The sequence below is a fragment of the Aythya marila genome (assembly GCF_965140915.1).
Source record: "Aythya marila genome assembly, chromosome: 1".
Lineage (NCBI taxonomy): Eukaryota > Metazoa > Chordata > Aves > Anseriformes > Anatidae > Aythya > Aythya marila.
Window position 1 is genome coordinate 138593910 of NC_139042.1, and position 18612 is coordinate 138612521.

At 36.8% G+C, this 18612-nt stretch overlaps 1 protein-coding gene across 2 annotated transcripts in view; it reads right to left on the bottom strand.

The window, feature by feature from the left end:
- PDE3A (phosphodiesterase 3A) overlaps positions 1-18612 on the bottom strand; it is a 274527-nt gene that overhangs the window by 181696 nt on the left and 74219 nt on the right. The gene's annotated exons all lie outside the window — the stretch shown is intronic.

Here is an 18612-nt window from a genome sequence, read left to right on the forward strand (position 1 = left end):
TGGGTTTCCTTCTTGCTTCACAGTGTTGACCTCTTTCTGTTTGTGAGAGCAGACTACATTATTCTGAGAACTCAACACCTACATCCAATATACAATATTTTGTCTGTTAGCTAAACTTTAAGCTGCATAGGAAGAAAGCATAAGCTTGAAGCTGCATGGAACCGATAACATCATAATGATTACTCAGGGAGAAAGGACATTATCTGTGTTTTTCCTTCCCAAGAAAATTTTTGTCAGTTAGGGCTTTTGTTTTGTTTGTTTTATGTCACACCATCTTCTTCCACTTCAGTTGATATCCTTCCTTTAGACTAAAAGCAACTATATGCTAGTAAGTATAAAAATACAATCTTTGTAACTATTCTCGTAAGAGGGGAAAATGTGTTTTTTTGTTGTTGTTGTTGTTTTTTTAATGAAAATTCTCGTTTTACAAGTGTTTGCTCCCCATTTTTCATTGAAACATTACACTGAATTTTCACTCATAACAGCAGAATACTCTTCTGCTCTCTGAGCAATGTTCTTTACTCCCTCTTTGGCTATCGCCAAAACAGAGAAAGACTACATTTAAGCAAGGATACATATAAGAAAGTAAGCAAACATAAAAATGTAACATACCTGTAAAGGAAAGTGAATTAAAAGGGGGTGGGGGGGAACAAAAAAAAAAAAAAAAAAAAAAAAAAAAGCACATAAGCACATTTGAAATAGCTTTTAAGAACAGTATCATTTTGCTTTTAGATAGGCATCTACTCCTCTGTGCCTCATCAGGGGGAAACACTACTTGTCATCAAAGGAAGTTATTGTTCCTAGTTAATTAATGACTGTAACATGCCTTGGGATCTTGGAATGTAACATATCATTGCTATTACACAATGCTGAGGATGCTGAGGTCTTTTCCATCAGTTAAGTATTTCTATTAATGTGTATAACCCAAGTGTGTTACGCTGTTTACTTTGATCATATCCTTTCTAAGCAATTTCGCAATCTTCCCCCAATCCTGCAAAAGATGGTTTGCAAAATCTGCAAAAAGCTACACAAATATAAACTCTTATTGATCCTCAAAATCCACGTCCTACAGACACTTTGAAAGTGCCACTGTTTACTCCACCCATTCTGCTAAAAGTAGGATCATCCAATGGCACAAAAGTACACAGCATTACAACAAGTTGCAGACAGAAAATGCTTTTGTCATTCCCTGTACTCAACATTGTTGTGGTGATCTTGCAGAGATTCACGCAGGGGTTTCCCTTCAAAGTTCTGTTCCTGTAACAACCAGTGCACACACACACACCTTGCAGACAGGGGACTTGTGAGGGTCCCAGTCCTTATGTCAGAAAACATTCATTCCTTCCTATCAAAAGACACATGTCAAATTTTCACATTTTTTTTTTTAACTTAAGATTGAAGGACATCATTATGGCAGATACTGTCTATACAATCTTTGCTGATTTAGAGTGTGGATACAAAATGAAAAGATCAGTAGTAAATGATGTAGTACTTTTCTAATCAACATGAACACACACACAGCTTCTACCTTATCAATCTCTTTACAATTGCACATTTTCTTTGATAATGATCCTTCCCTACCTCAGGGTTTGCAAGTGTTTTTTATAACTTCTCTTTTAAGAATGAAGGGGGATTAAAACAAAAACAAAAGAAAACTGCTTGTCACTATTAAGTGGTGATAGACATGCACAAGTATTTTCTGTTGCAATCCAAAAAGATAAAAGGAATCGACACATAAACAAAGAGTACACATTTGAAACATTAAAGTTTAGAAAAATCTTTGCAAAGGTTTAAGAATTAGAAGAAAATAAAATGTTTCTATTCACATACACAGAAAACTTCTGTTGTGCCTTAAGCATTTGCCAACAAAACAAATTGAAACTTGGTTGCTAGAACCACACAGCCACAAAGAGCACCCCAATCAGAACCAGCATAAAACCACAAATAAAAATCACTCTCATGTGCCAAAGGCCTTTTGAAACCAAGACGAGGTTAAAGCTTTTTTATGTATTAAAAATGAAAAAAAGAAACTGTCTGATGTGGTTGTCAGAGAGGAATATGGAACTGCAGAAGTACAGACCTGCCCTCCTGGGGCTTCCCAGCCCCAAGGAAACAGTTCTGGCTCCTCACTGCAGCCCTGCACAGCAGTGCCAGTTTCTGGCTTAAAGGTCTGAATGAAAACCCTGGTGCCAAAGAAACTGCAAGCAAAAGCCCTGATGGGGACAACAGAAGGGAGCAGTGCTGAGGAAAAGTTGTTCTTTCCTGGTTACAGAATACTGAATTATCATCAAGTTGGACAGCATGTAAAGTTAAATTTAGAAATTAATTTAACTCTTGAAAATGGCAAGATAGTGCATTTGATCTGGCTCTGCAGATGCAGCCAAGTGGAACCCAACACTTGGTGGGCTTTAAGATCAGGAAAACAAATGAGTAGGTTGGGGCTGCTGAGGACTCAGGTTCACTTTTCAGGTCATGTGCAAAGATGTCACCTCATCTGGCCTCTTTGCATAATTTGCAAAGCACAGACATTACAAAAACTGCTTTGCCAACATATGCCACTGGGGATCTCTTGGTCTCTATTCATTCAAGCTAAGAAAATATTCAACAAACTGCACTTGCACTTCTCATTCAGGGCCTATAGCCCGAGAAGTCAAACTGTCAAAAAAGAATTATGTTTAACATTTTAAGACAATGCATTGCTTCTTCAATTATTTTTTACTGTGAGAAAGTTGCAGTGTCTAAATAGGAGTATTAGGACACCAAAGGTCCTCTGCAGCCTTGGTGCAATCCCAGAAGACAAGAGCACAGAATGGAGAAAAGTACCACAAAGTACCACCTCTTCTGGCTGATTCAGAAAATCATTCCCTGAAGGTCAACAAGCTTTATGTATTATTCTGAAGAATCACATATTAGAAAAGCTCATTTACATAAGTGAATTAAAAAGTCAGTAACTGGGTAATGAGGATGACAATGTTAAAAAGCAATGTAAAAGATGTGCAATGTGGTGCTAAGTGTTACCAAACCCTTACTGTCACTATATAAAGCACATATTACATAGGTAGTCTAAACTTGTATTTGTCCTTCTTACAAATTAATGTTTAGCTTTGTCTTTATCTATTCTATTCATTAGTTTATGTCTCTCAAGGGGCTTTAACTATAAGAAATGCAATATACTGACAGTCACATATGCCTGTATTTTACAGATGTGGTGTAGCTATTCTCTCTGTATTGTATATATGTGTGTATTAACAGAGTATTCAGCATTGAAAGAGCCATCATGTTCACTTTATTGAGGAAACCTGTGGTAAAGGTCATATAACTCATTTACTACTCATTTTTGATTTCATTTTTTTTTTTTTTTTCAGCCTTAACACTGAAATTGCTGTCAAAAATGCAAGCAAACAGGAACAAGTTTAAAATATTATTAAAAAAATATCTATATCTATATCTATATATTGAGTATGTGTGTGTATATATATATAATATATATATATATATATATTGAATGAACCTCTACAAAGTACCTTCTCACTACACGCAATGGAAAATTCTTAAGTACAAGTTTTACCTAAGGTGAAATATTACTCACAAGTTTGTGTAATTATCAGGTATTGGTTTAGAAGAGATCCTATTTTTTATAGTAAAGACATAAAATGAAATACAGCACTTTAGACCATTAAAAAGTTGTATTTTAACCAGACTAGTAAGTCAAAAGATAAAACAATGTTTCAACTTCTAATTCCATCAAAAGCATATTTTTGGAATCTACTTTAATACCAAATTCTTAAGAAAGGATCCCACATGACCTAAAGAATGTAAGAGTATACTGTGGTGTTGCTTTCTCATATAACACTGATTTGAGGACACATGACCTACAGACATGAGTGGGCCACTTACTGATAGATCTGGATCCTCCTGAAAACCCAACATGTACCCAAATATTTTTCTAAATTGATTTCTGCACAATAACGTGTAAGAGTATAAGCCATTTTTTGATGCAGTGTGGGATTGTTTTCCATTCCTCTGGGCAGAAAAATAATAATAATAAAATAATTATTAAAAATAGAGGAAAATACAAAGTAGACATTAAATATTGAAATATAGTAACATGCAGCCCACCAAAAAAATAGAACAGACTCTAGCATAAACCTGCATTTCTTGTGACAAGATTTCTTTGTGACTGTGACAACAGTCACAAAGAACAAAACTCTACTTGATATAGGATACAGTACATAGCAGAATTTTGAGTATTTCTTTTAAACAAACACATCTATCAAGTCACAGCTTAAAACAATTACAGGCCCTTGTTCACTGCTAAACTTAAAGCTGGCAGAATTAGATAAAAAATTCAGCTGTACTAAATGTCTAGTTAACCCCAAGCCAAAATAAGTTCAGATTTGTTTTACTGTGCACTTTTGATGGTTTTATTGTTTCTACTACACCAAATATCCTGAACAGAACACAAACACAGGCACTGAGTCAGATTATGGCAGCTCTCCGTTATCAAGGTTCTTCCAGGCAAACCAGAACTCATCTCAAGTTTTCAAGCTTGCTTCTCTTGACTAAAGAAATTTCTACTTGTATTTTTTATTTTTTTACAAAAAATAAAATAAAATAAAATAAAATAAAATAAAATACAAATTAAAAATGTAGTAATGAATCTGGATGTATCATCCTAGTTTAAATTAGAAAAATACTGAAAGGAACTCCTCCATATTTGGACCTATTTGCTGAAGACAAACTATTGTTTCATTTTTTGAGCAAAAGGTTCCATAAATGACATCCATTAACACTGTAAAGATTTACTGCTATCATATTTATTGTTTTCCTTAATACTATATTCTCTCATCAAGTTTATATTATAACAAAAATCAGTTGAAGATTACATTTGAAAATATAGTATCTTGAGATGGCATGAAATACTGAAATGCCACGAACACTTCTTTCATACTTTGATGCAATCTACGTTATTCATTGGAGTATAAGAAGTCTTTTTCTTCCTTCATCTAAACCAAAAATACCTCGTTTTATTTCCATTAAGTTAGTCAAAGCAACTAGAATCAAACTGAGATGAAACACCACAGTTGTAGCATTTTCTGAATGCTGACAACAAAAGTTGCTTCACTCAAGAGCATCAAAAGTAAGACTCAAGGCTACATTCTGTTTTGTATCTGCCTTTTTTCCAGGATTCGACCTCATCTGTGTTACATTTCAGTATCCCAGAAGCTGCAGAGATTGTAGAGGAGAGCATCATCATTTCCTGCCTTTCCAGGTTCTCCCTGGAAAGGCAGGCAAATCTTCTGCCTCACTGGAAAGCAAAAAGCATGCCTCACAAGTTGAGGAATAGCCATTCAAAGCCCTTCTCTATCCTAAAAATCATTTCCTTCCAGTAAGATGGCTTTTTCAAGGGAAGAGCCACCTGAAGAAAGAAAAACGGGTTTATTTTGCTGGAGAAACAGCATTCTTGTAATCAGACACTCTGGTGGGAGCCTTGTAAAAGCTGAGCGACTTACAGAAATGGCTGATAGGTTGGGGCTTCCCATCAGCTGCTTCCTCTTACTCTTTTGGCTTGGTAGAGGTCTCTCTCTCACCAAATTGCTGCCTGAGAGTGCATGGCTCTCCCCAGGAGCCCTGCCAAAGCTGATGCTCTCTGGTAAGGGTCACACTGGCTGCAGCAGAGATATGGGTTCCCACCTTTTGCACCATATTATGAATACTCTATTATGAACGAACTGGACCAACAAAAGTTCATCTTCCATTGGCCACCCCCTTCTAAATACAGTAATGACATCTAGATGGCTTGCTAGGTCTTGCTAAAATAGAAACAAACAGAGCAATTTCCTGCTCTGAGCCAAGTTCCACTGCAGTAACTGACTCATGACATGACAAATCAGACTCAAGCACATGATTGAACAATTGAATACTCTCTTTAGGATGGTAAAAAGGGGGACAAAACACATCCCATCTTGCATTGCTTAATTCACAGTTTCTCATTTATTTTCTTAGTATATCTCAGTTGTCTAGATTTCTTTGGAAGTTTCCAAGACTAAGTCTTTGCAAATCCTCTATAAAACAACATGATTACAAGGGATATATAAAACAGCCAAGTGGGGAAAAAAAAAAAAAAAAAGGTATCAGGCTTGATTCAGCAGCAAGCTAAGACACCAGTGCTTCTAAACATGCTTTCTCATACTGTTCACAGTGCTGTCCTCATGCTTCTGCTTTGATTTCAAGCACTCCACAAAGAAACATTTTTACCTGTAATAGCCTGAAATTCCAGAATTCCAGGTTCATGAAAGATTAAAAGAATCACACTGAGTATGATGGTAAGGAAGCAGTAGGCACAAAAATCTGAACATAAGCCTTTATGTGACACTACTTCAACAGGAAAGCAGTACCAGCAGGATACAGGATTTCACATTTGTTGGTTTTTGCATTTCAATTACAAACAAGGGACTTTAGCCAAAGGAAGTAAAAAAAAAAAAAAAAAAAAAAAAAAAAAAAAAAAAAAAGGCCAGAAATAAAAATGGGACCCTCTAAGGTCCAAAGAGGAAAGCTACAGGCACTAAAACCTCTATTTGTATAAGTTTCTCAGAATGCCCATGGTCTTTGGTCAGAAAAACAGAGTGTACTTCTCACCCCATCCAAAATCTCACCTGCAGCAACATTAAGTTTAACTATCATTAGAGTGTAAGCAAGCCAGTTCAATGAATACTGGTCGCCCAATAATACCTATTAGCTTCCCTGAAAGCCAGTGGGAGGCAGACTGGAGAGAGTGAAGAAAATGAAATGCACACAGCCACTTCCTTCCCCACTAGCACCTTGTGCAATGATAACGTTATGTGTATTTTCTTCTATAAAAAAAAAAAAAAAGGAAAACAAACAACAACAGCAATCATTAAAGGGTCTCACAGCCCTCATTCCAGTCTCCTCTTTGCAGTCTACCAGCTCTCCTTTTCACTCTGCCAAACCTAGAACTCTTTGTGGGACCACATTGAAAATGAAATGGTTAAGGTGTTCTAGGTTAAAAATACCTCCTTCAAAGAAAGTCTGTTTCATCTAAACTTCATGGAATTGCATAAAAAACAAGGCAGGAGCAAGGCTCAAGCATGAAGGGCCATGATGGAAAGTCAGTGGTCTGTTGCTGAACACTTTCATGTTGCTTCAGTATCAACTGGCAAAGCTTGTTGAATGCATTGTAATGATAAAATTAATATATGTGCTGTCTTGTGAGTATACAAATCCAACTCAATTACAGGCTGGTGACAAAGGTTAAGCTAATGAAGAAAGAAAATCTGTTTTCGGCAGGATCAGTTCCTGACAGCTTACTGTGCAACTGATTTAAAAGTAGTTTTGGTATAAAATGGAGAAAAATTGAGAGAATATATTCCTCTATTGACAGCTCTATTGAATACAACAACTTAAACTAACAACGAAACCACAGCCAGAGTTAAGCACTGAAAATCATGATTTCAGAAGCTCAGTTTCTAGGTATTTTGCCCAAGAGAGTTGTACTGTGATTGGGTAAAAAAATAAATACATAATAAGTAAATAAATAAATAAACCCACCCTACCACAAACTACAGAGGGAATGAGGCAGCAAGTTCTAATCTTCATTTGCAAAATGAAAGGTATTTGTTTTTATTTTGATATAAACAAAGCCTCACATTTCTGGATAAACACAGTATCAGATACAAAGTGAATTCCACTTCCCTTCATTGTAGTGCTTTATCTATAATTCCTGCTGATTTAAAATTATATTCCCTCTCCAAAATAAAATGAAGTCATGCAACTTTTCCACTGGTTGGAAAATTAAGTAATAAATCCATTTTTACAAGTCAAATGTTCTTGTTTGTATTACAACGCAGACATAATCATTTATAGATGGGTTCAGGTGAATCTCTTTAAAATGCGCTCTTCAAACTGCATTACTTTTTTTTTTTTTTTTGTTAATGCACTCAACACATTCAGAAAGAGTACACTCAAACATCTGGAAAATGGATTCTGTGATTGTGAAATCCAGTTTGTAAGCAGAAAAATCCCTCTTTTGGGAGAGAAATGAAAATGGCCAGCCAAAGCACTTCCAAAGGAGGCAGAAGATGGGATTTTTTCCTACATTCAAACTCAGCATGGGGGAATAAAAACAGTTAAATAATCCACCCTTCCAGGACACTTCAGAAGAAAAACAACAAAACCCCAGAACCAGGACTGCCACTCGTTGAAAGCCAAGCCACTTGTGTATTCTTGACAACAAGGTTTTTTTTCTAGATGGAGAGTGTTGTGTGGAAATATTGAGAATTAAAATAAGTCCCCAGATTGAACACTGCTACCCTTACGTAGCCCTCAAGAGGAAGAACAAAACACCAGCCATCATTTCTAAAGTCAAGTGTTGCTGTTATTATTAATGTTATGATTATCATCATCATAATTTAAGTTCCATAGGTGTGGCTGAATCTCCCAGGTGTTCCAAATCCAGCTGATATGAGCAACTCCATCAGGAAAATGCATGGCTCGTCTTTTACCTCAACTAGAATCAGCTACACATGCAAACTCTCTAAAATGCAGTTCAGATCATCACTTAAGGTGCAAATTGACCAGTCCATCAAAGCCATCTGGAAAATATGACATATTAGACAATATGGTCCAGCCCCATCTACACTGGCCATATATTAGGAAATCTGGTTTAAACAATACAGTATCGTACCACTCTTTTACAAAGCTTCAGAAGCTTTGCATTTAAAAGCTTAAATTCAGCTAAATAAATAAATAAATAAAACTGCAGAGATGAGATTAACAAAATGGAAGCTGCAGCTTCCAAATTGCTGCAAATGCCACCAGCATTCAAGTTTATGTAAACACTACAAAAAAAAAAAAAAAAATTGGATCTGAACATTTACTGAGGAAGACGGAAAGCCAAGTATCAGATATTGTGCCAATACACCAAAAAATATCTGCAGAAAGTGGTTTCTCACATAAACCAATGTGAATGCTCGATTTTCAGACATGAAGCTGTCCAAGTGAGGTAGCTACAGCATCACATTTAAAAAAAAAAAAAAAAAAAAAAGGCATCAGCTGTTGGTATGAGAAAAATCACAGGAACTACCCAAGACAGACTGGCTTGTGGTTTCCTTTGGGTTAGCAGAAATCGTAAGAGTACTTTGCCAATTGCCTTAGAGTAAGTATTTGCCAGTAAACTACCACAATGATTTCCTCTTAAGAATAAAGTGTGCACTCATTTTATGACCCTACATCACTAAAATAGAGAAGATTTGTTATAAACTTCGATGGTTATTAGAAATAAAACATACAAACCAAATCCTTCGTATCTGATCAAATATGGGAGGCAAAACCTTAACAGAAGTGAAAAGGTAGAGGGTTTTACAGCATCCAGCTAAAGGAAGTTCACTGTGGTAACTTTTGGCATATGCTATCATTATAAACAGTGACCATGGTAACAAGCAGGATTTTTTTCCTTCAGAATCTGGGGAAAAAATACATGGGCATTTCTGTGTGTACATGTATTAGTCCTTGTACATCATTACCATATTTGTGTGTCAAGACCTTTCTTTAGAACAGCTGCTTGCTTATTTAGGGTAATGTATATTCACATTGATTTTGAGCTTAAAACAAAACAAACAAACAAAAAAAAATACATGCAGAACTCTTATTTTTCTCCACTGGTTGCCCAGAATGGCACACCTCTAAAAAGACACCTGAAGAAGTTTTCAATGGACAAATAAAGGAGAAGGGAAGGAAGATGATGCTGCCTAACAAACACATAACAAAACAGCAATTGTCTTTTGATCTGTTATTTCTGGCTACATTTTTTTTTTTCTTTTTAAAGTATATCTGTTTAGAAACCACAATTAAATTACTTACTCCTGAAGCTAGCATGTGAAAAAAAGCTCAACTACTAAAACTGCTGATAGCAAGTAAAATAAAAATGTCTTATTCAGGAAAGTGAAGAAGTCTGGTAACCTTTTTTTTTTTCATTCAAGTCTAAAAGTATTTACTGAATTGTAAATGAATTTTCAAGTATACTGTGGCTAAATAAATAAATAAATAAAATTCAATCTGTGCTGAAAAGTAGTGTCTAGATTACATGTTAAAGTGGCACCACACATACTCAAAGCAACACTTGTCATGTAAAACTGATGCCTTTGAAATCCCACCACTGCCTAACTGCCTCAATCTTCTTTCAGCATATGCAACAGAACAGCCCATCCCCCACCTCCCTCTGTCCCAGTGGTTAAAATGATCTATTGTTTACCTTCAGTAAGGATGTGTACCACATGACTGAATGAGATTTTCAGCTTTTAGTCTTAGAGCACAGACTTGTGCATAATACCTTGTACATAAATACCTAAGGTACAGATGGTGCTCCCACCCCATTTGGGCATCAGCAGTTTGTCTGTACAAAAGCACCAGCTATTATTCTACGATCACAGAATAATGTTGATCAGAAGGGACCTCCAGAGGTCATCCAGTTCAAAACCTTGCCCTAAGAAGAATCAGATCTCAATGTGAAATACAAGAGAAAGCATTCATACTGAAACAACCTCACTATTAAGTACTTACAAAAAGAGGTCTCAGGGTGATTTAACCTCTCAGAGAAATGTCAAAAGACTTTACTAGAAACCTGTCCATTTCTGCTGGATACAGAGCAGCCAACCCACAGGAAATGCCAGAAAGCCACAGACCTATTTCTTTGATCAACGGGGAAACCCACTATGATTCAGTTGGTAGATACCCATCATCAGGCCCAGTTCTCATCTACCAAAATCCCATCAACTTCACTGCAGTCATATAAGCATGTTTGTCTTCTGATTCTATGAAAGTTAATATCATGATTTCCTCATGAAAATTAATTTTGAAGACAACTCTACCATACACTCCTTGCTCTTGTGTAATATCTACCACACCCTTCAGTAAAACTTCCTAAGAACAACCACAGGAAAAATAAAATTAAATAGCCCCCTCAAATTCAACATCATCTATGAGTCACTCCTGAAAGGAAGATTTTTTTTTTTCTCCCCTGAAATAGGATATCTTACAACTCTGAATCAAATTTTATTTTCATTATTTTGTACCTTGCTGATATCCTGCAATGAGGCATTACTTTCAGCTGCAAAGAATTCTGTGTTCTTGAGCACTGTGACAGTGCTCCAAAAAAACAAGTGTATGGGGGGAAGCTCTGTGACCTGGAAAGGAAATGTAATGTTTGAATGATGCATGGAGACCAGAGAATAAGACGTCATTGTTCTATTTATACCTATAGGCAGAGAAAAAATGAGTCCACTGTACTGATGCTGTATTTCATGTACTGTAGGATTTTTTATTTATACAAATGGATTAAAAAAGAATAATGAAGAAAAGAATCCTTATGATGCATAGAATATATTATGAAATATTGATCAAATCACATAGTCGTGGCCAATTTGTTCTCTGGGCATTCCATTTGCCAGTTCAACATGAAGTAACAATAATTCAAATCTGTGGTTTTAAAGAGCACTATCAAGCCTGTTTAAAATTTTTGTTCAACTGTTTCTAGTAATCTCAACAGATACTTTGAAATTCAGCTTTTCTTCAATGAACATATATTCATTCCTTTTCTGTGGCTGCATGCTGAAATGGCCAAGTGAGCCAGAGGCACGAGAATGGGTGAGATGTGTCAGACTAAAACAACACCTGGGCTGTTTACAGAATGGATTTCAGAGTTTAAAGAAAGCAATGCAGATTTCACACCTCTGATTTTATTTTGACTCAGATTAGATAAAGTGCAAGGAGGAAGGACAGGATAACAAGAGGAAAACCCACCACTCACTGAAAATCATAAGGATGGATGGCTTCAGTGTCCTCAAATCCCACTGTAACCTAATATGTGCTTTTCCTGTTACGTTCCCTTATGTTGTCTTCTCAAACAGCATCAGCACTGAGTGGAGGAAAAACCTCCAAAATTTATTACTTGACATCACTGGAGACCATTTGTAAGAAGTATCATGATAACAAGAATCTCTCCCCTAACCGTGTTATTCACTTAAGCCTTAATTCACACCATTGCCTTTCCCATTTTCATAATGTTCTGCAAGATCAATGGCAAGTACAAAAGAGCTCAGGGTCCTGCTCAAACACATTTAACCTACATACAAAGAGCTAAGGGAGCTGTTTCAGCCCTGTCATCCAAAAAAAATAAAAGCACATGCAAAATCAATTACCAGTTCTGCCTTTTTGAGCCTCTGGATCTAGCGGATGTAGCTCACAGACTCCCTCAATCACAAGCTTATACGACAGCCCTGAGAGTATGTATTTTAGTCATGGAAAAAAAACCTCTGATTGCCATTTCGATTGTCATCAAAAACAGACTGAAGCCTTGTCTGCTTTTAGTCTACATTTGCTTCCTTGCATTCACCAGACTTGTTGTGCACTGTAGAAGATACACCCTCCAAACACCTTTGCTAGAGGATTTCCTATTTGCAATAAAATAAGAAACTGCAGTGGTTTTCACGAGCAAGTTTTCTGACATAGGCCTGCAACACCTTCCCCCTGTATTATTCTTCTGAGCAAGAGGAGCACGTTCCCTTGGCAGACAACTGAAGTTGACATTAACTAGTGAGTAGGCTAAGTTCTTGAAAGAAGAAATCCACCAGTGGCCTACTAAGACATAACTAACTAGTGACATGGCAGTATCCTTTGTACTATAGGGGTAGTAACAGAGAAGACACACAACTTTTAAATGTTTCACCATGATGGAAATGTCAGTAAATACCTCTATTTACCTTTCTCAACAACCACCAAAAGACCTTTTTAATGATCACAAAGATTCTGTAGTTTCAGATACAACCAGTTAATAGCTTAGAGGTTCATGGAATGATTCAGGTTGGAAGGGACCTCAGGAGAAAATCCATTCACATGTAGCTATAATAAAAACCAGACAATTTACAGCAGCTGAGAACAACCCTAAATGCCTAAATATAAAACCCTAATAATAATATAAAACCCTAAATACAAACCCGAAATATAACCAACATCAGCTCCCCATGATCAAATGGAGGAACACAAGCCTAACCAAATGAATTAAACACCCAATTTCATAAGCTTCCAACAGCAACAAAATCTGTTCTTCATATATTTTTCTCACCTTTGGTTTGCCCACATTTTTCAGTGGAAACTATTGTTTGTCTCAGATGCCAGCAGAATGCAGGCTAAAGACTGTCAGCTCTGCACCCTACCATGTGTTATATTCAGTGTGTTGAAAATGTTTGGTACAGTCAGACCTAAGAGTGCCAACTCATGGCTATGGAAAATATCAAATGGTTACTAAGGAATAATCTTAAGATAAATTACCAGTTATTCCCTAAGTGACTTAGTCTTCTCTCCCCCTTTTCACTGAGTGCATCTACTCATAGAAAACTATACCTTTAGATTTAGGACACTGTCACCAAGCACCAACAACTACCCAACCAAAAGAATTTTATATTAAGTCCTCAGATTGTTTTGCAACTGAAAAAAAGAGGCAACTATGCTATAACTGTTTCTCCTATCTGGCCTATCTGTATATCAAAATAAACCACACAGTATGCTGTTTATAATACTTGCTCTATTCAGGCAATGAAGTTAACAAATAGAACTTTTCTTCTTTTTCTTTTCTTTTTTATTTATGCTTTTTTTTTTCTTTTTTTTTTTTTTTTTTTCCAATTCATCAGATTTAAAGCCAGCTAACTTCTTCTACTAAGAGGAAGCTAAGGAGTTCACTTAAACAACAGCATGAAAATAGGTCAGGTTTTGACAAATCTGAGTTACCTCACAGAAAGTCTATGAAGAAATTGGAGATTTTTCTGGGAAACTCACCCACATCATATTTCCATTACTGAACAAATAGTAAAATTATGAAAACAGAAATGAGGTTTTCACTGTAGCCTACTGTATTTGTTTCTTTGTCTCCCATTACATTTCACATCCTCTGGACACTTTTGAGTCCATTTATTCCTAGAATTAAAAAAAGTCATTTTTTATTTATTTATATGCATGGTAATACAAATCATATGCCATTATAACAAACCAACAGACAAGTCAGCCATGGAAATCTAAGTTATTTATTTTCAATAAGCCAACTAGTTTTGCCATATTATGGCAAAATAATTATTTTTTCAAGGACAATTAAGTGGCAAAATCTAAATTTTCAATCTCTTGTGTTTTAAGCCGAGAATGCAAATATAGGTAGGTATAAGATCACAAATGACAGGGTTGCTATTAAGAAAGCATCTGGGAATGAGTAACTATGCTACAAACTAAGCACACAGGAAGATCCCTTGACCTACAAGAAGGACATGTTAGAAAACATCTGGCACGACTTCACCCTTTGTGGAACTCCACTGAAGCATGACCAGGAATGAATCCCTGTCTGCAAAAACCAAAATGTTTCAACACATTCAGGACAGATTTATTCAAGTGAGGACATAGGGACAAAGCAAGAAGCCCATTTAGGATACACCAAACAAAGGATAGCCAAATGTCACAAAGGCAAACAGAGCTAAGAGTTTGCAGTTTCTCATCCTTCCCCTCCCCAGGATCTACCCAAGAGGGGCCACATTCCACAAAACCATGCAAGCAGGTGCTCAAATTTGAGCAAGGAAACAACACCTCACTGAAATAACTGCAGTCTTCATTTCTATACTTTCAGGCTTTACTCTCACAGTTAAGAGCTGTTCTGGTTCAAGGCCAAAGTATACCGTGTTTTTACTCAATCACACCCATAAAAAGTATTATCAATGACCTACTTAAAACATTCTTTTGTAGTGTTTCCATCCTCCTGACTCATTACCTATCTCTACTGAAGATAAATTTTTTCTTTTTTTCTTTTTTTTTTTTTTTTTTACAGTGGTTTCAAGTTAATGATTCTCATTAGTGTACAAGGTTTACACCATGTGCTTGACAGAGATAGAGACTTGGTGTGCCCCATAAACACTTACTATCCAAACAGGCAAAAAGGCATTGCTTTCACATTACTTTTTCTTTAAAAGATCAAAATTTAAACAAAAATATTTTTAAAGGCATTTTCCTTCTTAAAAGAGTTAAAAAATAAATAGCAGGAGGGAAAAGAGAAGAACCAAGTCTGGTAATACATAAAACGTTAAGACTTTGTGGCTGGTCTCATGCTCTCTGAAAGCTTTGAAGTCAGACCCACAATACATACAGTTGTACTGGGTCTGGCTGGGATGTTAACTTTCCCTGCAGCAGCCCATACAGTGCTGTGCTCTGCACTTGTAGCTAGAACAGCAGTGGTATCACACCAGTTTTGTGTCTGCTGTTGAGCAGTGCTGGCACAGCATCGGGACTCTCTGTAACCCTCCTAGGGGGTGGGCAAAAAAGAAATAAGAAACATCACCAGGGTAGCTGACCTAAACCAACCAAAGGGATATTCCATACCATACGATGTCATACTCAGCAATAAGAAGTGGAAACAGGAAGAAGAGGGGAGGAGTGGGCTCTCGTGAAAATGTTGGTCCTCTTCCCGAATACTGGCTATGTGTGTTGAGGCCCTGCTTCAAGGACGTGGTTGAGCATTGCTCATTTGTGGGAAGTAGAGAGTAATTTCTTTCCTCTGCACTTCCATATAGCCTTTATTTGTTTTGTTTGTTTGCTTTTTCTTTTTTTTCCCCTTTCCTCCTCCTTTTTCCCCTTTCCTTTTTTTTTTTTTTTTGTTTCCCCTTTAGTTAAATTGTTTGGTTAATAATAATCTTTCCTTTATTATTATTATTTCCTTTTAATTAAATTATCCTTATCTCAACCTGTGAGTTGTTATTTACTTTACTTCTTCCCCTCCTCATCTAAGGAGGGGGAGTGAGAGAGCGGTTGTGGTGTTTAGCCGCCTAGCATGGTAAAACCACCACAACTGTTTGACTAGCAAAATTTTGATCCCTGCCTTAACACAAGGCTTTGAGACTTCAGCAGGAATATAAGGAGTGGGAAAAGAAGCTGTTGTGATTCTCCTCTACTGGCAGTATTAAAATCCAGAATAACGTGTGTTCTGCAAGCATGACTAGAACTACAGAATACCAAAGTAAAACTAGTTAGAGCAGACTTGGAAGAGAATTCTGCCAGGTAAACAGAAACACACTATACACATGCTATCGTATGACCTCTGCTGGGTCTGCCGTAGGCTCTATATATTCAAAAATTCAACCAATGCTGAAAGACAGAGAAACTAGTGTTTACACTTCTTTTGTGGTTGTTTCATACTGGAAGACCTGTAATTTACATCAGACTTTTTAGACTTCATTTATGAACCTAAATTTGAATGAAATAGAATGCTATTTGTTTCAAAACACTCAAGTTCCTAATCTGCTGCCATTTGAAAGCAGGCGCCTTCCATTTCATACTGGTACAGTCAGCTCTCATGAAGATCTGATGTATTCCACCAAACAACAACCACTCCAGTGAAATTTATGTCTGCAAATCCTAGGCAACCCCATGAGGTAATCCCAAGCAGGCTGCAAATTCCTTATTTTGTTCAACTTCCAATGCTTGCACTTCTACAGCACGTCTTATGGTAGCTGAGGTTTTCTCTCAAAAATCGTCAGATGGAATCTCAGCAACATGTTTAGATCTTCCCTTTCACTTACGAAAAAAAATAAATAAATCCTGTTAACACACACAAACACTGAAGGATCTGTTGGTTTTAATTTGCATATTTACATAAATGAAATACCCTCCGAACAGTTATTACCACATGATTTTCAGACTTCTCTCCTGCGTTTTTAGGTGCCACATTAGCCTAGATTTTTAAGTGGCTTTATGCGCTGTTGCTTTGCAAGTAAGTCAATTAACTAAGCCAGTTTGAGGCCTGATATAAGCAGGTTGTATATGAATATTCATGCAAGAAAAGTGAAGTTACTCCAGTTACAAGCTGTTATACCAGCAGAGGGAGCAGTCATTAAGTATTAGATTCAAGCACATCCCTTTGAGGAACTTCCATAAAATTTAATTGCAGGGGCAATAAACACAGACTGCCAGCTCATATTAACTGGAATAATAAAACAATGAGGCAATTTCTCCATAATGCTTATCAAAATTTTATCTTAGGTAAATGATTTATAGTACTAGATTCTCTCAGGCTGCTCCTCATTCTGCACTATGCAGTCAGGCTGTAGTCAGGCTTAAGGAGAGATATACATTTCAAGAGAGGAAGAGGCAATCTTCTCTCAATTTGTCAGTTGACATTCTTCAACAAGATGATAAGATAATGCCTCAAACAGACATCACCTTTTAAAAGGCCTGTTTTCCCTCCTGAAACTAGACACAAAATCAATGAAGTGTCTGTTGATACTTCACTATCTGTGCTGATTGTCACTATGGTGTAAATATGCCTTTTAATTGCTGTGCAGGTGCCAGTGCTTATTGCGTAACTGATCCCCTTCATTTGCACTTGAAAAGAAATGAGCTTTTCAAGTGTAATCATCTCTGTGTTTGTCAATCCCTTCCTATCCCTCCCCCCCCAAAAAAAAAACAAAACAAAAAAAAAAACCACCACCACCAACAACAAAAAAAACAACAACAAACTTTTCTATTTTGAGGGTTATAAAGGATGCAATGTGCCGTTTTGCTCCATGGGCCAACAGACTTCTCCACTGCTCTCCAGAAGAAGAAAGACAAAGACAGAGAATAGGAGAGATCTCTTATTGCCCATGGGATTTGGTTTACTGCCAGAAGAGACCAAACTAAACTTCAGCTCCCCTTCACCACTACCTTTTTGCTTCCAACAGGATACAGCTGCAGCTCCATCCCAGTGGACTACTGATCTGAAAACATGCAATATGTGAAAATGGCCAATTCTGCTTTTGTGAGCAAAGGTACCATTTTCTCTCTTAGGGATTCAGCATACGTGCACACCCATGTGAAAAATGTGTCTTTGTACACCTTCTCCAGTGGTCTGGCTGTACTTTGATTAGAGACCAGAGCCTGCTCTTCTTGCCCCCATACACCCCTAGCACTAGGTATATTGTATTAAAGAATTGTTTCATTTAACCCAGAGACGACAACTTTCCAGGCATAGAAGGTTAAATTATGCATAAACAGTTTGTGAAATGCTTCAAAAGTGTAAGTCTTGATTCTGAAAAAAACTGAAGGTATTTGTCTTGACATTCAAATGAACAGGGTCACTGATTTCAACTGCAATGCTGAAACAGAGAGATCACACAGCAAGGGACTGCATTACCTGAATATGTGCGACACTCAGAACTACAGATTATTTTGACAGGAATGCAGGGTGAACTAGGAATGCTTGCCCTTAGCAGCAATTATGTAAATTTACCAAGCATTAATCTTTTCTTTTATAGGATGAAGCTTGTCATACAATATTGCCACCAAAGCTTCTTTTCCAAAGTAAACTATGTAATTTGCACAAGCTGCCTAACAGCTTAGCCTGTTTATTTACATTTTTCCTTAATGACTTCTTCACCTATGGTTCTATAGGTAAAGACAAACAAAGCCAAAACAAAAACAAAAATCTGCAATGCACTTTCCTATCCTGTCCTCCTGCTGCCCATTACATTTTGCCATGAGGAGAAAGGAAAGCTCTATTTCAAAGCAGAAGAGAGAGGGGAACAGAGAGAT